A 22,712-nucleotide genomic window follows, 5' to 3' on the forward strand; every position below is an offset into this window, starting at 1 on the left:
TCTGAAGTTTCTGCTACCTCTAATGACAGTTATTTTCCGATGTCTTAACTTCTACGATGCTGTCGCATCTTCTGGTCTCCACATATTCCTCTCCACGCCGATTCTGCAGAGCACCACCACATTTCTTATAATATCAGTTCGCTGTATTTTCCATATCTCATTGTGACAGCATAGCTCAAACACCCCGATTCTCTTCAGTTCCAGTTTCCAACATTCCGCGATTCACTGCCATATAATGCTGTATTATAAACGTATATTCTCAAAAATATATTTCTCAAATTAAAGTCTCTTTGTGACATTAGGAAACTTATTTCAGCGAGAAATTCCCTCTTCGTCTCCGCTACTTCCTTCTCATATCCTTCTTGCTTCATGCTTCATGGGCTATTTTCCAGCCAAGACAGCAGAATTTCCTTACATCACCAACTTCGTAGTCTTCAGTGTTTATTTTAAATGTATCGCTCATTAATGTTGCTCCTCATTTCTTAGGTTTTCTTTCGTTATTTTAAATTTATACCCTTGTGCATCATAGTGATCATTGTACTTCTTTCCCATTTCATCCCAGGATTGCAGTGTCCTTTGTGAATTTTATCACCCTGGATTTTGATCCCATTCCTTAACATTTCCGTTATTTCCGTTGTTGCTTCTTCAACCCTGATTTTGAAAAGTAAGAGAGAGAGAAATTGGAAATTTGTGGTAAGGTTTTATGGGACCAAACTGCTGAGGTCATCGGTGCCTAAGCCTACTCACTACTTAACCTAACTTGAACTAACTTATGGTAAGGACAACACACACACCCATGCCCGAGGGAGTACTCGAAACTCCGACTGGGGGAGCACGGCCCACGAACGCCCTAGACCGCGCGGCTAAGAGAGAGAGAGAGAGAGAGAGAGAGAGCTACCGAATCCCGGTTTTTGGGAATGAGAGAGAGAGAGAAAGAGAAAAAGGGAGAGAGGGCTACCGAATCCTGTTTTTTTGCCCATTTTAATCCGAGTACATCTGCCTTGGTATTGTATTCACATTGTTACCTCTTAGTTCTTGTACATAGTCTAGTCCAGCCTGCATTCCTTTTCTAATGGTTTTGGTGATAAGTCAGTCCTATATTTCAGACTATTGCATCTACCGCTCTCAACCTCACTTTTTCCAAGGTTGGCACTTTGTTTTTGTAACCAAGTTGGCCCTCGGTCTATGAGTCGCTGGGCACAAATGGTGTTTCGGCCTCTGGCGAAAGATACATAGATCGCGGCTCCGAGACATGTCATGGAATTTGGTCCTGAGTAGGAATGGGAAAAACCAACCGGTTAAAACCGATACCGCTAATTTAGTTCTGAGTAACCTATATTTTTCAGTATTTGTTTGGCCAGCGTTGTAACAAATTTTTTTAAAAATTTGTTACTTGTAATCTCGAAAAAACCCGAAATATCAATTAGACACAGCAGTGGTGCAAAAATTTTTTGTTTTTAAATGAATCTTTTTAAAAAGCGAGTAATTTTTATTCGTACCATTCCCAATACCTTACGGCATTGTGTTGCAGAAAATGGGGAAAATGGTCAGCGCCATTTCAATAGCAATGCTGCCAGAAATGAGCAATGACCACTTGGCATAAGAACTGGTAGAGCACTACTGAGATAATTACGTGATCGTTGCCATATGGGATGGCCTATTGATCGTACTCGGGCACACGCAGTGTGCGAGATTTGTCCCACCTGGTCTGCGTGGTAGTTCCAAGACGTCGTCGTCTGAAATTAGTTGTATTACAGAATGACGCAATCACTTGTCTGGTTCTATTTTCCGAGGTGCGCTACCAAGGAAGTACAGTGCACCATTGTCTTTATTTATTATTATTTTTATTTTATGACCTTCACAGGACCACCCTAGTCAGTTGTACAAAGGTTTTTACAGGTGGTTGTTATTCAGTAATATCCTACAGTTGGATAATAATTCAATGATACCATTCAATAATGTATTCAAAAATGGTTCAAATGGCTCTGAGCACTATGAGACTTAACATCTGAGGTCATCAGTCCCCTAGAACTTAGAACTACTTAAACTTAACTAACCTAAGGACATCACACACATCTATTCCCGAGGCAGGATTCGAACCTGCGGCCGCAGCGGTCGCGCGGTTCCAGACTAAAGCGCCTAGAACCGCTCACCCACCTATAAAGTATTGGTTATACAGGTCTTATTACAATTTATTATTATATGAAGGGTGTTTTGCTCTTCTGCCTGCCCAATACTTCTTAATCCTGTTAGATATTTGCTTTCTTTCTTCGTCTTACATCACTTCCCCTGCAGCCCTTTTATTGATCTTCGTTTATAGCCTGGTTTGTATCTCACAGTATTCTTATTTTCTTTCTGATCCTGCTCATTACTGGTTCTATTTTCTTGTCCACTGCTTCATTTGAAGCTATTCTCCAATGCCCACTTACTTGATATTGTTTATTTATACATGTTCTAATTCCTCTTCTTTCTATATTTTTGCTGTATTAGTTGTTTTGAAGATGGTTTCTGCGGTACAACGTGTTTCTGGTTGCGTAACTGCTTTATAATGTTTTAATTTTGCATCTATGGATAGGCTTCTTTGTTGTACGTGGCTTGACAGTGTAGTTTGCTTTGTTTCTTTTTTTATTCTGTTTTTCCATGATGGTTTCTCATTTAGACAGTTACGATTCCATCTAAATATTTAAATTTATCAAACAATTTTGATTTCCTATTCTTCTATTGTAATTCTGTTTGCAAGTAATGGGTCAGCTAACATAATGTTAGTGCATGAGGTATGTTTCGCTTCATGTAGTATGCCAAAATCAATTTCGAACTAATGATCTGCTCTGTACAGCTTCTCCATGATCTGAAATCTCCCTGGTATTCCCCTAACTCCTGTTCTAGTTGTTCCTTGATTCCTCCATGTGAGATCTTGGATAAAATCTTGTACGTGCAGTCTACGAAAGAGATTCCTCTGTAATTGTCTGGACTGCCCTAACGATGGCCGTGGTGCCATGTTCTGGGAATTGTTCTGTTGTCCAGATTTTTGTTAGAGCCTTGTGATAGACAGTCACCTTGTCTTAAGCCCGTTTGTTCAGAAATTTCTCCCTTCCACATAAATTTCGATTTGGTGTTGGTTAGAGTACGGTAAGAATGTCCTGACTGCCACTTGAATAATTCCACATATAATGAAAGTAATTGAATGTGCTGTGTTGAGTTTAGATGTCAATTTGTTTATAAATTATACTTCTTTCGATTGAGGAACGTATTTCTCTTGTTGAAGATGAGTTACAACAAGGCGATAAATACACGGATTTAATGCAGGAAACATTTGCTGAAAATTTCCCGGAATGAGCTGTTCCGAATTGTAATCCTATTCGTCGATCTGCTGAGAAATGTCGAGAAACAGATTTAGTGTTGGATACCGAACGTACTGGAAGACCACCTGAACTAAACGAACAAAATTTGTTAGATGTTTCTGCCCCTATGCAGCAGGTATCAGCAAAATCATTGCGCAAGATGGTACAAGAGAAAGTTATCAGGCCTGCAACCGTGTTTTAAGCGGTTAGGCAGATACTGAAAGTGTCTCGGTGTAAACTGAGAACCCGTTGCTGCAAGTGGTTTATATCTTTTATTGATACGGGTACAACTTATATTTTTGATGTCACTTTCTATAAAGACGATGTTTCCACTTCTCTGGTCATAATAACACAAAAAACGCGATTATGGTCAACAGAGAATCATCGTACTGTGCTTGAAAGGTTATGAACGATCAAAAAATTGGAATGGGAATAGCAATATTCAGACAGCACATTACTTGGATTTTATTTTTTGAGGAAACCGTGAAGACCGAACATTGTTGAATGACGCACGTTCACACTGGCCAGCTGAATGAACACGAAGTACTCATTGTCTTAATAAAATGATACTGCACACACAGCTAACAATACCAAGCGTCTACTGGAAGCGTTTATTGGGGAACATGTGCCCTCATTCGCCAGACCTTACTCCAGCAACCCTTCTGATCTATCGGGTGGAGACGGGGGGGGGGGGGGGGGGGTGTCGGCTCACAGCAAAATGTGTAGTGTATCGCAATCGTCCACGCTCGTTTTGTGACTTAAAAACTGAAATAATTGTTGCTTGTGTGAAGCGCATATCACCATAAGATCAGCAGAATTAAGTGGGTTCAGCGACCCGTGAACGTCATTTCCAACGTATGTAGTAACTGCATACCAACTTCCGAATACCCTGTGTGACAGCAATGTTTAATGAAACATTATGATTTCTACTTTTTTCTTGATTTGCACTTGTAATCTCATTACAGATGATGCTTCATCAAAATCTCTAAAATGTCACATTTTGGCTCATATGTCCTTATATGTATAACCAATAATAAGTAATAACACCAATAATAATAATAACATAACATAAATTTTATTCGCCTACATCGTTCGTTAGTGGAAAGAATCTATAAACAGCTTACGGGAATGCAGCTGGGTGACGTAGTGAAGACCTTCGATATTTTGACAGGAGCACGCTTGTTATTTTCAAGGCGCAAATGCCATGCGAGACCGCCGTGTAAAGAAATTTATAATCTCGATTTGCAGGACACTTGAAACAAGACAACACAAACTTCATGAAAATCATAAACTTCGTTGTACAGCGTTCTCTCGTAGCATTTGTGCCTTAAAAATGACAGGATGTGCTCCTGTCGAAATGTGGGTGGTTGCGAAGTAGTCACCCTTCTGCATTTCCTTAAGTTGATAGAACGTTTATAAGCTGGGATAAACTCAGATTAAAGAAGCTGAAGGTTTCACAGACGTCGACTGGCGTTCAGGAGAGGTACTCTGCGACAGATTTGACGGCCTCACATATCTAAACACTCCCATCCTCCCCCCCTCCCCTCCTCTCTCTCTCCATCATGCTCATCATTCCATTCATAAACCTGCATAGTGAGTTCTTCGCGAGGTATTTCAACAGCTCCGGCTAGGTTAATGTCTCATACAAAAATAAAGAGTGCATCACAAAAACACACCAAAGGATAAACAATTTATCACCCCAGGAGACATCACGCTAAAACTGTGTAGCAAATTCCCTAACTTTTATAATGGCCTCGATTCGTCGAAAAAGAAAATCCACAAATAGTTTCAGATATTCCATATCTCTTGACAATCGTTGTTCTTACGTTGTTTTAGATGCCTGTCATTTAAACACCATTCCTTGCAGACGCTATGGGGTGTCGACAGAATCGATAAACAAACCAGGCAACTTCATTCCAGGTAGGTCATGATCACGTCCCAACACATCAGACGCTTTATGTCATTCTGTCTCATCAACACGTCGATCCACCTTACAGCATCTATTGCATACCACCGATTCGCACTCAAACACAACTTCACTGCCATGACTTACGACTGCAATGAAGGATCACATGGCCATCCGGTACCAAATCTAATATTGGATCTCCGATGTCCGCTATAACGACTCCCATTTCTGCCTATATCGCGTGAAGTGACAGTTTCTGCGCGTCGTAGAGGCCTTCATTGCACTCATTCCACCAACACACTGTGTATTTAACAATGGAGGTCCTCTTGCTCTCTCAATGTCACCACTTTATTTGACTTTCCTGTATGCTGAATCATACATTATAATGACCAGTTGTTCTCTAATTCCTTCACATTTATCCCATAGCCATTGCGCCTTGTCTTTCTTGTACTTTCACTTTATTCAGTTTTTGAGTGACTTAATCTGCTGTAATTCTTTCCTTCCCCGAACGTTTTTTGTGCTTCCTTCTTTCGTCGATGATTTCAAATGTATCTTCTGTTACCGACGGTTTCTTGGTAGTTGCCTTCCGTATATCTGTCAGTAAAAATTCAATGACTGCATGATTTCGAGAAGTCCATTCCTCTTCAGCTGAACGCCCTACTGTGGTATGTATTATCGCAGTATCTGTCTTTTTTGGAGAACTTCTGACTCCAGATTTCTTAGTATATTGGCATCCCAGTTCTTTCCACACCGATTCTTCCGAGGGATTGTCTTAAATTTTCTTCTACTCATCATCATTACTAAATATGTTCCGATTCTATATCTGTTCCTTGTTATTCCTTACCGTAAAGTACTTGATTTCTAAATCTCTGTCTGACAATGATGTAATCTAGCGGGAGTATTTTCGTCTATTTAGGAATTTTTCAAAAGTATACTTCCATTTCTCTTGTTTGACCAGTGTATTCTGTAATGGTACTTGAAAATTTTTGAAGGTCTCTATCAGTTTCATCCCTCACTCGTGCCTATTACCAGGCCCATATTCTCTCCTTACTCTGTTTTCTTTTCCGCCCCCATACTACCGCATTCCAATCGCTCCACAATTATAAAAATATCTTCTCCCTTTTCATACTGAATTACCCATTCATTATCCTCATTTGCAGTATTTTCTCTAACTATTCATCTTCGTCTTCTGACGTCGGTATGTATACCTACGATCTGGTTATTGGCGTAGGTTTGCTGTCGATTCTGATAACAACTCTATTACTGAACTGTTCACTATAGCTCACTTTCTGCCATACCTTCCTATTCATAATAAATCCTTTCCATTTTACTTCACCTCACTGACCACCACTATATTAAATTGAGGCTTTTCATTCACGTGTTCAGATTTTCTAGCCTCCCTAACACGTTCTAACTTCTGACAGAGTACGCACTGACACGCAGTATATTGCACTTTCGTTAATTTTTCAGTCTTTTTCTCATAGGTACCTCCCTCTCGGCAGTCCCCTTCCTGAGATATGAATGGGGAACTAATCAGGAGTCTGTTACCAATGGTGAGATCATCATGATACTTTTTCAATTACAGGTCACATGTCCTGTGGATACACATTATATGGCTCAGTGATTTATATTGTCCCCCATATCCCCTTACTGCTGATCATTGCTGACTCTTCCCCTTTTAGGGACAGTTTCCCGAACCAAGAACAAGATCGTGACCCATATCAATGTGCGCTTCACTACCTTGCGTAAATAACAACGAAAAAATTGTCTGAAATCGTGTGTCTCTGCTGAGGAAGAGATGGTCACAATCAGAATTCGAGAATAACCTGAATTCCTTTATATCCTTTGGTGCCAGGTGCGGATTCACACTGGATTGTTCCCAGTATCCGTTGCACTCCAGATGCAAGAGCAGGGAGTTCGTCCACTAAAGCATTAATTGATCCCTACTCGCCATATGGTCAACATTCACAGTGGGCGCTGTTCTTTGGTCCAAGTCAGTGTAGACATTCTTTCTAGAGTGCCGTCGTTACACAGAAGCATCGTGCGATGGATTGGCTGTAAGCCACTATGTGGCAATTTTAACACCCGCTACAAATGCACTCATGCTTGAAGAAATAAACAACTGGCCATTAAAATTACCACACCAAGAAGAAATACAGATGATAAACGGGTATTCATTACACAGATATATTATACTAGAACTGACATGTGATTACATTTTCACGCAATTTTGGTACATAGATCCTGAGAAATCAGTACCCAGAAAAACCACATATGGCCGTAATAACGGCCTTGATACGCATGGGCATTGAGACAAACAGAGCTTGGATGGCGTGTACAGGTACAGGTGCCCTTGCAGCTTCAACACGATACCACAGTTCATCAAGAGTACTGACTGGCGTATTTTCAGTTGGTCAGAAATCTGGAGAATGTACTGGCCAGGGCAGCAGTCGAAAATTTACTGTATCCAGGACGTGCGACATGCGGTCGTCCTTTATCCTGCTGAAATGTAGGGTTTCGCAGGGATCGAATGAAGGGTAGAGCCACGGGTCATAACACATCTGAAATGTAATGTCCATTGTTCAAAGTACCGTCAATGCGAACAAGAGGTGACCGAGGCGTGTAACCAATGGCACCCCGCACCATCACGCCGGGTGATACGCTAGTATGGCGATGACGAATACACGCTTCCAATGTGCGTTTACCGCTATGTCACCAAACACGGATGCGACCATTATGATGCTGTAAACATAACCTGGATTCATCCGAAAAAATAACGTTTTGCCTTTGGTGCACCCACGTTCGTCGCTGAGTGCACCATCGCAGGCGCTCCTGTCTGTGTTGCAGCGTCAAGGGTAACTCAGCCATAGTCTCCGAGCTGATGGTCCATGCTGCTGCAAACGTTGTCTAACTGTTCGTGCAGATGGTTGTTGTCTTGCAAACTTCCCCATCTGTTGACTCAAAGATCGAGACGAGGCTGCACGATCCGTTACAGCAAGGCGGATAACATGCCTGTCATCTCGACCGCTAGTGATACGAGGCTGTTGGGATCCAGCGCGGCGTTCCGTATTGCCCTCCCGAAGCCACCGATTCCATATTCTGCTGACAGTCATTGGATCTCGACCAACGCGAGCAGCAATGTCGCGATACGATAAACCGCAATCGCGATAGGCTACAATCCGACCTTGATCAAAGTCGGGAACCTGATGGTACGCATTTCTGCTCCTTACACGAGGCATCACAACAACGTTTCACCAGACAACGCCGGTCAACTGCTGTTTGTGTATGAGAAATCGGTTGGAAACGTTCCTCATGTCAGCACGTTGTAGGTGTCGTCACCGGCGCCAACCTTGTGCGAATGCTCTGAAAAGCTAATCATTTGGATATCACAGAATCTTCTTCCTGTCTGTGAAATTTCGCGTCTGTAGCACGTCATCTTCGTGGTGTAGCAATTTTAATGGCCAGAAGAATCACGAAAACACGCCAATTATGGATGCCATAATCATTGGTCAGATTCGAGGAATGACGTAACAATATTGCATCGTTAATTAACATAATTAACCAGCAAGATGTACTTTCTACAAACGGGTCCAAATCCGGAAGACGCGACATTGGACACTGGACCCTATTTCAACATAGTAGCGACTGTGTTGCTGCCCAACATTCCTGGTACACGTACCCGGAACCTGTCCGAAGGGCTATTGAATTTCGCAGGCTTAGCGCAGGAACTCATTACCCTGTTTCTCTTTGTCACACGCTAGAGGTCATTAAGTTATCGCGGAAGTGGGCTTTCAAAGCGCCGCTCGAACTCTATGAAGCACAGGCTTTTCCCTCCTTGAATTCTTTTTCTGGAGAGATACTGCTGTAGCAGAGAATGACAATGAGCTTCTGTATTCCTGAGATACTGCTCCTCCATAGTTCGCAAGAAATTAAGATTTCTTATGTTTTTCGTTCCTTCAAGGAGAGACCTTCAATTACATGCAACTAGCTTACGTGGGTAGGCAAATTTGAAACTATGAAAATCCTTGTCATTAAATGGACATCGTATATGCACGAAAAATTCTGCAAAAACAGTTGACAGTCTATTTCAGGATGACTGTACATGAAATGATGATATGGCACACTCTGGTGAACACAACGTCCCCATTTAAGATTCCACAGTAGCGACTGTTTCTCGTCCCGTTTTCATGATTTTTTTCCAGAAAAACGTCTCATCATAATTTTCGAGTCATTATTTATGCTAAACTGGTTCCGCCAATGGGATGTTGGTTTATGAGGCTGATGAGCACAATTTCAAATCTTGACAAGTATCCATTTCTGGAGAGAAAGCAAGCGTCATAGCTGGTGTGATACACACATGATAATTTTTTGTGTATATGCCAAATTTGGTCCTTCCCTATAATTTTTACAATATACGGCTACTTCTACTCTCTTCTTCTCATTGGTGTCCACCTAATCCTTTCCATGTCAATCGCTATTTAATTTTCAGTGTCTCTCTGTAACAGTTCTCAAAGTTTTGATTTTCTTGTTTTTCAGCAACGTATGTACGTTTCTGATATTAAGGCTTATGTTCCACAATATCAGACTGCTTTTGGGAAGGAAAGTGCTTATATTCTGTGCTAGTGTACGTATGTCACCCTTGCTTCGTCATACCATTTTACAAGTCGTATAACTCTTCTTCATTTTGACGGAAGATACATATGGCAGTGAATGTTGACATCGATATCGTATCAACCCGAATGTTAATACCAGTACTGAACCTCTATTTTATTTCCTTCAAAGCTTCTTGGATAAAAAAGTTAAAAATTAGAGGAGAAATACTGCATCTCTGTGTTACACCCTCTTCAGAGTAAGGACTTTACTCTTGGCCTCCCATTCTTATTATTGATTCTTGGTTATTACACACTTTGTGAAAACAATGAAGGAATGTAGACACGTTAGAAGAATACTGAGACACTTTTACAAGAACGGAATTCATATTAAAATTCGGACTGAAATGTACAGTGAAACTAAAAATCACATATTCCATTGTCACCTGCAGCAAAAGGATGGAAACATGCTGACTGAAATATGTTTTACTTTTTCTATATAATATTGCAACAAAGTGCTTTAAAAGTACCAATTAAATCCATTGCCGTACTTCAGTCGGTAGACACGCAATCCTTATACTATCACTTTTTTGTGTGGTTGTCAAAAATGGTTTAAATGGCTCTGAGCACTGTGGGACTCAACATCTGAGGCCATCAGTCACCTAGACTTAGAACTTCTTAGACCTGACTAACCTAAGGACACGACACACATCCATGCCCGAGGAAGGATTCGAACCTACGACCGCAGCAGCAGCAGCGGCCGGCAGTCCGTCTGTCTGTTTGTCCAACTGCCCGTGGCCACAACGGCCGGCTATGTCTCGACTAAGGCCTACCGTGTCTTGGCGTCGTGAAAAATTTAACCTTTTATAACAACGAAATCAAAAGATAAGCTTTCTATAAAGCGTATGACAAACAGAGGAGTCACAGGCTCGAATCTTTGTCACAACATAGAATTCAGTATTCGTTTTCACCTAACCTTCACCTCTTACGATGTGTGGAGTCGCCAGAAACAACACGTAGTTCGGATTCCATCTTAAAATTTAGGGCCTTTTTCCCGGTTGGATGAATGGGGTAAGTTTGGAACACACAAGTCGCTGAAATGGCCTCCAATAGGGAAAACTTGATTTGGGACATTGAGCCACACGAAATAATAATAATTATTATTGTATTATATTATATTATTACTCGCACTTGTCCGAATTTTTCCAGTCATCAGTCTTCTGACTTGTTCGATACGGCCTACCACAAATTTCTTTTTTGTGCCAACCTCTTTGTCTCAGAGTAGCACTTGCAACGCTACGCTCTGAGTTGTTGCTTGTATGTATTACTATCTCTGTCCTCCCGTACAGTTTTTAGTCTCTCAAACTCCTTCTACTACTAGCGACGTTATTTTGTGATATCTTATCATCCTGTCACTTCCTGCTGCCAGTGCTTTCCATATGTTCCTTTCTTCACTGATTCTGCCAATTCATGTAACTGTCAACATCGGTCTATAACAGCACATGTCGATTTTCTTCTTTTTCCGGCCAGGAATTTCCTTTTTGCCTATGCTAGTCTGCTCTTTATGCGTACGTCATGGATTATTTTGCTTCCACGATGCCCGCATCTCGTGGTCGTGCGGTAGCGTTCTCGCTTCCCACGCCCGGGTTCCCGGGTTCGATTCCCGGCGGGGTCAGGGATTTTCTCTGCCTCGTGATGGCTGGGTGTCGTGTGCTGTCCTTAGGTTAGTTAGGTTTAAGTAGTTCTAAGTTCTAGGGGACTTATGACCACAGCAGTTGAGTCCCATAGTGCTCAGAGCCATTTGAACCATTTTTGCTTCCAAGCTATCAGAATTCCTTAACTTCGTATATTTTATGATCACCAATTTCGATGGTAACTTTCTCGTTGTTCTCATTTCTCCTAATTCTCATTACTTCTGTTTTCTTCCGGTTTACTGTCAATCCATATTCTGAGAAAAGTAATGTCATTAGCTAATCTTGTCTTTGTTATCATTTTATCCTGAATTTTACTACCGCTCGTAAACCTTCCTTTTATTTCCGTCGTTGCCTCTTTCGATGTATAGACTGAAATTAGGCAACATCGCTGACTAAATACTACTCTAAATAAAATATGGCGTTTCAGTCTTCGATCGCTATTCTTTATTTTCAATTACCGGTTTCGGGCTAGCTGCCCTTTAGATGGAAATTCACTTTACTTATGACAGCGAACCGAGTGTTCTGTACGGACAAGTTACTCTGTAACTACAATATATGATCTGAAGATGGGCAGCTAGCCCGAAACCGGTAATTGAAAATAAAGAATAGCGAACGAAGACTGAAACGCCATATTTTATTTAATGAACGATCGCGGAATTCCCATTGAAACAATCATGTCTAGTTTTGATAAATACTACTCTCACAGCAAGCTCCTCGTGGTTGGTCTTACATCCCTACAGTTCCCTATTGTTTATAGCACATCTTTCGTATAATACGCGTTTCTCCATCGGATACTCACATTTTCTCAGGTTAGGACATCTTGCACTATTTTATAGTGCCGAATACTTTTCCAAGTAGACAAATCCTATGAAAATGTGTTGATTCTCGAAAGACTTGTGTTCACTATCAGTCGAAACGTCAGAACTACCTCTCTACTGTCCTCGTATTTGCCAGACCCAACCTGATCCCATGTAGTAGAGTTTCAGTTTTCTTTTCCATTCTTCTGTGTGTTACTCGTCTCAGTAACTTGGATATAAGAGCGTTTAACGAGATTTTGCGCTAGTTCTACCGCTTATCTGCCCTTGCTATCTTCGGGATGTTGTGGACGATACTTTTCCCGACGTATGATGGTATGTGTTCAGACTCATAGATTCTACACACCAGCTTGAATAGAGGTCACTTGGTTACCACTTGTTACACTGATTTCATAAATTCCATAGGAATGTTATCCATATGTTATCTATCTCTGCCGCCTTATTTAACCAAAGTCATCCAGAGCTCTGTTATCTCTGCCTTCGCTGAGTACCCTATGTTTTTTTTTATTTTCTTTACTGACTCTCATTTTTTCGTCAATTACTTCACCAGACAAGTCTTCCCCTTCATAGAGGTGTTTCCACCTATCTTTTTTCTTTCTCTCTCTGTCTCTCCTATGCCCTTAACAGTCGAATTTCCATTATACTCTTAATGTTGACAACCTTCCTTTAACTTCAGTTTTGACTTTTCTATATGCTGAATGAGTCCTTCCGACGATTTCTGTTTGGACTTCTTCACTTTCTTACTGCAGCCATTTAGTCTTGGCCTTCCTTGTTATTCAGTGTTTTTCTCTTGATCACATCCCACTTGGTTCACCAATCCCGGAGATCCGAAAGGAAAAGTTATCATGATACTCTTCAGTTACAGGCCACATTTTCTATGGATACATGTTACGTGCTTGTGGTTCAGTTGTCTCAATTGTCTTTTGCGTCCTCAGGGTGATGATCATTGCTGATTCTTCCGCCTTTTAAGAACAGTTTCCCATCGGAAGCGCAAGATGTTGCCCTAAAAGTACGACCGTCCACTCGCACTCTCTCACGAGGTCGATAGCAGAACGACTCCCCACCCTCAAAGTCTTCGGACACTATTGTTGATGACTTTTATTCAAAACAATGGCTGGGTTCGAACACAGGAACCAGGATGTGTCGATCACTAGTTAATGACGCTACCGTTTGACCCTAAACGAGTAAAATTTAAAGTGGGATTATTTCTATAGAGAGAGATTTTCTGTAAAAAGATGATTACAACGGAATGAATGGAGACGAACTACAGAAGCTAGACAAGCTCTTGCCTAATCAGTAGAGCTCATTATAATATAATTTAAAAGAAAAAAACTGGGCGCAAATGATCGTGACTGGTACTTACAGTTGCGACAAACCTCGATCAGATAAGCCTGAAATGAATAATGAATAATAATTCAGCGATTGTGAAATTTAAAATTTTTCCGGCGGATTAAGTGTTCGAAGAGATTTCGGTACTGCAGCCGGTCGTCGTAAACTTCCCTCCACCATATTTCAACTGGACGCCTCCTCCCATCTTCAAGTGAGCAGTCGTGCGTAACTATCCATTCGCTTAAAGTCGAGTGCTCGTCGGCTGTTGTTGAGTGGTAAATGTCTGCGGTATACAGGGTGTTTGAAAAAAAGTGTCAATATTACTGCAGGAAGCATTATTGGTCAAAACTGGAAGAAAAGTCCCTGTAATAATACACTCCTGGAAATGGAAAAAAGAACACATTGAAACCGGTGTGTCAGACCCACCATACTTGCTCCGGACACTGCAAGAGGGCTGTACAAGCAATGGTCACACGCACGGCACAGCGGACACACCAGGAACCGCGGTGTTGGCCGTCGAATGGCGCTAGCTGCGCAGCATTTGTGCACCGCCGCCGTCAGTGTCAGCCAGTTTGCCGTGGCATACGGAGCTCCATCGCAGTCTTTAACACTGGTAGCATGCCGCGACAGCGTGGACGTGAACCGTATGTGCAGTTGACGGACTTTGAGCGAGGGCGTATAGTGGGCATGCGGGAGGCCGGGTGGACGTACCGCCGAATTGCTCAACACGTGGGGCGTGAGGTCTCCACAGTACATCGATGTTGTCGCCAGTGGTCGGCGGAAGGTGCACGTGCCCGTCGACCTGGGACCGGACCGCAGCGACGCACGGATGCACGCCAAGACCGTAGGATCCTACGCAGTGCCGTAGGGGACCGCACCGCCACTTCCCAGCAAATTAGGGACACTGTTGCTCCTGGGGTATCGGCGAGGACCATTCGCAACCGTCTCCATGAAGCTGGGCTACGGTCCCGCACACCGTTAGGCCGTCTTCCGCTCACGCCCCAACATCGTGCAGCCCGCCTCCAGTGGTGTGGCGACAGGCGTGAATGGAGGGACGAATGGAGACGTGTCGTCTTCAGCGATGAGAGTCGCTTCTGCCTTGGTGCCAATGATGGTCGTATGCGTGTTTGGCGCCGTGCAGGTGAGCGCCACAATCAGGACTGCATACGACCGAGGCACACAGGGCCAACACCCGGCATCATGGTGTGGGGAGCGATCTCCTACACTGGCCGTACACCACTGGTGATCGTCGAGGGGACACTGAATAGTGCACGGTACATCCAAACCGTCATCGAACCCATCGTTCTACCATTCCTAGACCGGCAAGGGAACTTGCTGTTCCAACAGGACAATGCACGTCCGCATGTATCCCGTGCCACCCAACGTGCTCTAGAAGGTGTAAGTCAACTACCCTGGCCAGCAAGATCTCCGGATCTGTCCCCCATTGAGCATGTTTGGGACTGGATGAAGCGTCGTCTCACGCGGTCTGCACGTCCAGCACGAACGCTGGTCCAACTGAGGCGCCAGGTGGAAATGGCATGGCAAGCCGTTCCACAGGACTACATCCAGCATCTCTACGATCGTCTCCATGGGAGAATAGCAGCCTGCATTGCTGCGAAAGGTGGATATACACTGTACTAGTGCCGACATTGTGCATGCTCTGTTGCCTGTGTCTATATGCCTGTGGTTCTGTCAGTGTGATCATGTGATGTATCTGACCCCAGGAATGTGTCAATAAAGTTTCCCCTTCCTGGGACAATGAATTCACGGTGTTCTTATTTCAATTTCCAGGAGTGTATATCCGGAAACTAATACCTGTTCAGATGTTGACCAGTCTTCTCATTCCCATCTGTTTGTTTTGTACAAGAAGACACTTCAAGCAGTGCTGCATGCAATTACCACGCATCAAATGTTCAAATGTGTGTGAAATCTTATGGGACTTAACTGCTACGGTCATCAGTCCCTAAGCTTACACACTGCTTAACCTAAACTATCCTAAGGACAAACACACACACCCATGCCCGAGGGAGGACTCGAACCTCCGCTGGGACCAGCCGCACAGTCCATGACACCATACCACGCATCCTGAAGCACCATTTATACCTTCTTCACAGTGAATCAGGCACTCTTCGAAATACACCTGGCGTCTTTCGCATTGTGTCACATGCATTGGCCACACGCTCCTGTATTGTCTGCACATCGTCGGTGAATTGGGTATACACCAATGTCTCAAAATATCCCCATAGCCACAAAACTAACAAACAAAGTTCTGGTGAACTGGAAGGTAATACTAGCGGGCTACCTCAATTAACTCATCGCCCATGGAACGTAGCAATGGGGTATTGTCTTAACATCAGTAGAAAATGGTGTGGTGCCCAGTTCTGCACAATCGACAGTTGTTGCCTTTTTGCAAGGCTAAGGTTCTCCAACAACGCTGGTAATTCATTGGGCAAACATAGGTTACACAAAGCACTTGACAATCTCTAAAGTATGCGTCCCTGTCAGTCTGACACCCACAATCCCTGCCTATACATCGATGCCGAAGCGATCGATTTGCTAATAAAAGTCTTTTTTTCCTGTACAGATATTAGAAGAAGCCTATGGGTTGTAAGAGTTTTCTTACAGTAATATTGCAAGCCCAGAAATTGATCATCTTAATAAATAAACGAATAATGTTTAAGCTAACGAAAATGTACGAAATATCACGAGTGTAAGAGCAAGATGAGCGCTGATAGGATGCCTTCCGATCTAGTTCTGTCGTAAGACCATGCTCTCAGGAAATTGTTCGTTTTCAGTTAAACTTTATTAATTGTGTCGATGTTATCAGGTTGTCCTGTTTAATAAATAAATACATCATAATGGCATTCCTCCTGAACGTTATCCCGAATAATGTAGCATCCCGCTTCTTCACCTAGAATAACAGAAAGCTGAATTGCACTTTACAGAGAACCCGAGTGCGCTGATACTGCTTCGAGAGCTTCTCTGCAAAACGACTCATTAAGGTATTCTAGCACAACAAAATGGTTCAAATGGCTCTGAGCGCTATGGGACTTAACATTTGAGGTAATCAGTCCGCTAGACTTAACTACTTAAACCTAACTAAGGACATCGCAAACATCGGGTCTAGTGAAGAAGGGGATACAACCCGTCGGCTTTGACCAATGACGTCATACATTAGTCATAGATAGTAATGTCTTCACTTCGAGGCATAGATAATAAAACAGTTCTGTGTTCCGGATAAGCGCTGTCATTGTACATTAAAATAATTATTCGTAATGATATTGAGAAAATTTGGAGTATTAGTTTGTTATTGTAGAACAATTTTTAGTGTCTTATTTTCGTTTATAGGAATGGACTTGTCTGTTTGTGGGTATGTAATTTTCGTTACTGTCTTGTCTAGGCGAGCTTCGGTTATTCCTCGATATTTCCGTGTGGTAAGTTCACTTTTCCATTTGCTTCTTTCACGGTATTTTACTATTTTGTTATTTCACTGTTTTATTCTACCAATATGTGTATTTTCGTGTTGTGAAGTACGTAATAGAAATTTCTCAGCTGAGGATCTTCTTTCGTTTCCCAGCACTAATATCAGTACGACATTTTCGAATGTGTACTTGCTATATAACAGGTGAAACCCCCCGACACAACTAAAATTTGATCCCGTCCTTCACTTCACCTTTACACTGATGACACAACTAAAATTTGTATCCCGTCCTTCACTTCTCCTTTACACTGACGCTATATATGTCAATTGGCGAGCAAGATACAAATGTTGCGTACAGCTGTGTAGCTCAAGTAACGAATGGGATACTATTAGCGTCCAAGGCAACAAGAAAACTGTAACCCATTGTGAAGTACGGGATACAAATTGTACATGGGTCGTCTTCTTGTCTCCGTGTAGTTCAATTGAGGTACAGGTTGCAAATGTAACGTACGTCTGTTTCCACCTTTTCGTTACCAGTGTACATATATAGAGGTCAACGGAAGTCTGGTATACATATATTACATACGTAGGTCCTTCTGTCATCAGTAGTACTGATATGTACGTAAGAAAAGACTGTTAGTAATAGCAGAGACGAAATAAACAACACATCTACAATTTGTATCCCGTGTTCCAATTAGGGTTTACTGAAGCGGAGGATACATCGTTCATGTGAAGAACAGGACAGTAATGCTAGTGAAAACGAAGAAATCGACTTACGACAAACTCTTATTCCGTACTGTACTTAAGCAACACGCTTCGAATGATCTTTTCATTTGTATCCGGTGTTTCATTTACGGTTTAGTGAAGCAGGGTATACATAGTTCAAGTGAACAACAGGACCGCAATGCTAGTTAAAACCAAGAAATCGACGTACGATTAACTTGTATCCCGTACTGCACTTGAGCAATACAGTTCGAAAGAGTTTCGAGATACAACTGACATACATGTAACGTGATGTATTCTTTGCTACTAATATATTTTACTCATTTATTTCCATTGTATTTTGCGGAGAAATACTAAGATACAAAAACGCGATATAATTAACGTGAAAACACTACTCGCCCTTATATATGCGAAGTACAGTTTTTCTCTCTTGCATTCCTTTGTTTCTGAACATTCTTCTCAGCTCTTTCATCTTTGTCATACACGCTCTCTGGCCAATTCTGACGTCATTGGTCAAAGCCGACGGGTTGTATCCCCTGCTAAACTAGACCCCAAACATCCATGCCCGAGGCAGAATTCGAACCTGCGATCGTAACAGCAGCGCGGTTCCGGACTGAAGCGCCTAGAACCGCACGGCCACAGCGGCCGGCTCTAGCACAACACTGCAAGCGTCTTCCAAGCAAAATGTTACGGGAATGTACCCAATGGATGAAGGAATACAGGTTGCAGACACATGTTTGACGGCGTATGGAAGTTTGGGACTGGCCGTGATTCGTGCACAGGTAGCCAAATCGTAAGGTGGCTTCTCGCGATAAGCGGGAAACCTTGGTTCGAGTCCCGGTGCGGCACAAATGTTCACCGACGTCATTCCATTCTAAAACTGATTGTTGTCCATGTTTGCCATTGCGAACACATTTAATGTATAAGTTAGTACAAGGACGGGTTGTCTTAATCTCCACGAAATTTGAGTGAAAAAGCACGGCCAATCATACTCTGCTGGCAACACTTAAGAAGACGCCATCCTGACTCTCTTAGACAGCTGCGATTGACGTCAGTCGTTATGATAGCACATGGCGTCCCTGACATACACTGCTGGCCACCGTAAATGCAACACCCTGAAGGAAGCATCCGAATCAAGTGAAATTTACACCATGGGTTTGCAGCGATGAGATATGCAACCGATTAGAATTTCAGGGCAGACGCACATCACGCGCGCCTGTGGCGCCACCTCATAGCGCCATTTAAGGCTTGGCGATTTCGACGAGTGTACGTTCGGCACGTGTGTGTTTACCTTGTGGTTGTTTCACAAGACGATCAGTTATGCCTCGTAGACAACAGCGAACATCGTTTGATCAAGTATCCGAGTTCGACAGAGGAAGGATAGTGGCTTACCGAGATTGTGAATTATCATACAGAGAAATCGCTAGTCGTGTTGGACGAAACCAAACAACTGTAATGCGGATATGTGACCGTTGGATGCAGGAGGGTACGACGGACCGACGTGGTCGATCGCATTGACCTCGGTGCACCACTGCACGTGCTGATAGGCAAATTGTGCGCATGGCAGCGACGGATCGCTCAGTGACATCCCGAACCATAGCACAGCACACTGCGTCTGTAACGCATTATCCAGTGTCTGCGCGTACCATTCGACGCCGTTTACAGCAGAGTGGTCTGTCCGCAAGACGTCCATTGCTTCGTCTACCATTGACGCAGAACTACAGACGTCTCCGTCGCCAATGGTGTGATGACAGACGGATGTGGACGGCAGAGTGGAATGACGTTATCTTTACTGACGAGGCACGCTTCTGTCTGCAGCACCACGATGGTCGGATTCGAGTGTGGAGACACCGTGGAGAGAGGATGCTGGACAGCTGCATTATGCACCGCCACACTGGTCTTGCACCGGGTATTATGGTATGGGGCGGTATTGGATATTACTCTCGCACGCCTCTAGTACGCATTGCCGGTACTTTAAATAGCCGGCGCTACATATCCGAGATGCTGGAGCCAGTTGTCCTTCCTTACCTTCAGGGCTCGGCCACAGCCATATTTCAACAGGATAATGCGCGACCACACGTGGCACGCATTGTCCAAAGGTTCTTCGTCAATAACCAGATTGAAGTGCTTCCCTGGCCGGCTCGCTCTCCGGATCTTTCGCCGATAGAAAACATGTGGTCCATGGTTGCTCAACGAGTGATCCAGATTACATCCCCAGCTGCCACACCAGATGATCTTTGGCAACGTGTGGAAGCTGCTTGGGCTGCTGAACCCCAGGAACACATCCAACGTCTCTTTGATTCAATGCCGAGACGTGTGGCAGCGGTGATCTCCAACAATGGCGGCTACTCTGGCTACTGATTCTGGCAGGAACCACATGTCACAGACGTCTGTAGACGTAATCATTTGATACTTGGTCAACATGTTATCTACAAAATAAATTTTGTTGTGCTACCTCTTGTCTTTCTTGGTGTTGCATTTACGGTGGCCAGCAGTGTACATCTTTGATATTTGGCGGCCATCTTACGACGTCTCCATGGTAACGGAGTCCGAAGATAGCATATTCAGGACAGAAGAGAGCGCCAATGTTCTACTACGAGGGTCGTTAAATAAGTAATGCCCCACACTTTTTTAAAAAAATCCATTAATACACATGTACAAACGTCCTTGTTGGTGCATCCCATTTGATGTTTGTTCTCTGCGCCGGTGAAGTTTCGAACCGTTCTGGCCCGTAGCAGAGCCGTAGTACAGCTTCAAAATCGCGTCTACGTACGACTCACGTGACAAACAGCGCGCTGTTATTCTTGTGTGTAGAAAAAGGAACCATAGTGAACATCCATAACCGTTTGTGTGCAGTGTATGGCGATGATGCAGTTGATAGCAGTTGGACGATAGGTAAAGAAAGCTACAGCCTCAGGAAAGGCAGAAACAGAGCTCCATGATCAGCCACGCTCGCACCACAACTCGACAATTGGCTCTACAGTTGTCGGTCAGCATTGTAAGTGCGTCTCCAGTGGTCGAGACTCTCGGATATTCAAAGAGTTGCTCACGATGGGTTCCGCGAATGCTCACAGCTGACCACAAGATTCAAAGAAAGGCCATTTCATCTGAATTATTGGAGCGTTTTGAGACCGACGGAGAGGCCATTCTGTCACGGATCGTTGCGGAGGACGAAAGCTAGGTGCATCACTTTGCGCCGGAAACAAAATGGCAGTCCATTCACCACAAAATAATAAATTCAAGACAACCCCCTCTGCCGGAAAAGTCATGGAGACAGTCTTCTGGTATTGGGATGGCGTTATTCTCGTGGCTGTGATGCCAAGAGGGTCAACCATCAATTCAGAGGCATACGTGAAGACTCTGAATAAACTCAATACCCGTTTCCGACGTGTTTGATCGGAGAAGAATCCAGCAGATATCTTGCTCCAACACGATAATGCACGCCCACACACACCCGAGAACACATCACCAAACTGGGCTGGACATCATTGCCTCATCCACCCATAGTCCAGACCTAGCACCCTCGGACCTCCTACTCTTTAGGCCGCTTAAAGATCCTCTAGGGGGGAACACACTCTGAGGATGACAGGAGTTTCAGTCATGCAGTGAAAACATGGCTACGCCTGCAAAACAAGAGCTTTTACCAGCAGGCGATACATGCTCTTCGACAATGTTGGCGTACGGCCATACAACGTGATGGAGACTAAGTAGAAAAGAAGGACATGAACAAGACATGTTGATGTATATTGTCACCAAATTCTGACTCTTAACAATAAATATGTTTTGAGAAAAAAAATGTGGGGCATTACTTATTGAACGACCCTCATAAATTTCTATATAATACGGCATGGAGTGTAATTTTTGCATAAGTATCATAGATGATAATTATTTACACAAATCCATTAGGTTATTCTATTCACACCTTCTATTGATTAAATAGCCGATGCTATGGATATATCACAATGGTTAAATAAAATATTTCCATTAGATGGAAATCAGAGAAATTATTTTTAAATAATCTTATTACAGTTACGCACTATTTCTAGCACTCTGTTCTGTCCATGGGCACTACTTTTTTTTTTATAATGGTCCACTTTTAGATTAACTGTATCTTAAAAATGAAACGTAATTATGCAAATCGTTCCTCATTGGGTGACGTTGACGTTATACGGCACAAACGTGCCCTCAGCAGATCTATATAACGCAATGCTGCCTAGCCAACAGCAACAGTTTCAGCGACTGGGGTCTACTGGCTGTTCTGGACATGGGTAACGAATCTTCGATTTAACAAGAGCAAATTACTTTATTGTAAGTCACTGACTTATTTATGGTACTAGACAGTGCTATTCTGAAGATGGCCTAACACTAGAACGAAACCGAGCGAGGTGGCGCAGTGGTTAGACACTGGACTCGCATTCCGGAGGACGACGGTTCAATCCCGCGTCCGGCCATCCTGATTTAGGTTTTCCGTGATTTCCCTAAATCACTCCAGGCAAATGGCGGGATGGTTCCTCTGAAAGGGCACGGCCGACTTCCTTCCCCATCCTTCCCTAATCCGATGAGACCGATGACCACGCTGTCTGGTCTCCTTCTCCAAAACCAACCAACCAACCAACACTAGAACGAATCCCGTCATTTTAAACAAAATAATCATTGCGATCTAGAGTGTTTTTCACCAATTTTGCATAGGTTACAAGATCACTACTCTCCGAAAAATTACGAAAGATTTTAAATACATTATGCCTTTTATACAATTCTCTGAGGACTCGCTGGCTAAACAGAGGCGTTTCTGGAGGTATAGCTCAAGTGGGGGGGGGGGGGTACTTGCAACGGCTGGAACCACGAGATAATTTTATTGAGTCATATCGCCGATAGTCCATGCACAAGTACTTAT

At 43.2% G+C, this 22,712-nt stretch overlaps 1 protein-coding gene across 1 annotated transcript in view; it reads right to left on the reverse strand.

Annotated features, from left to right (window-relative positions):
• The window catches only part of LOC126252171 (uncharacterized), a 306,249-nt gene that overhangs the window by 28,058 nt on the left and 255,479 nt on the right, over positions 1-22,712 (reverse strand). The gene's annotated exons all lie outside the window — the stretch shown is intronic.

This window comes from Schistocerca nitens, chromosome 4, assembly GCF_023898315.1.
Source record: "Schistocerca nitens isolate TAMUIC-IGC-003100 chromosome 4, iqSchNite1.1, whole genome shotgun sequence".
Taxonomy (NCBI): Eukaryota; Metazoa; Arthropoda; class Insecta; order Orthoptera; family Acrididae; genus Schistocerca; species Schistocerca nitens.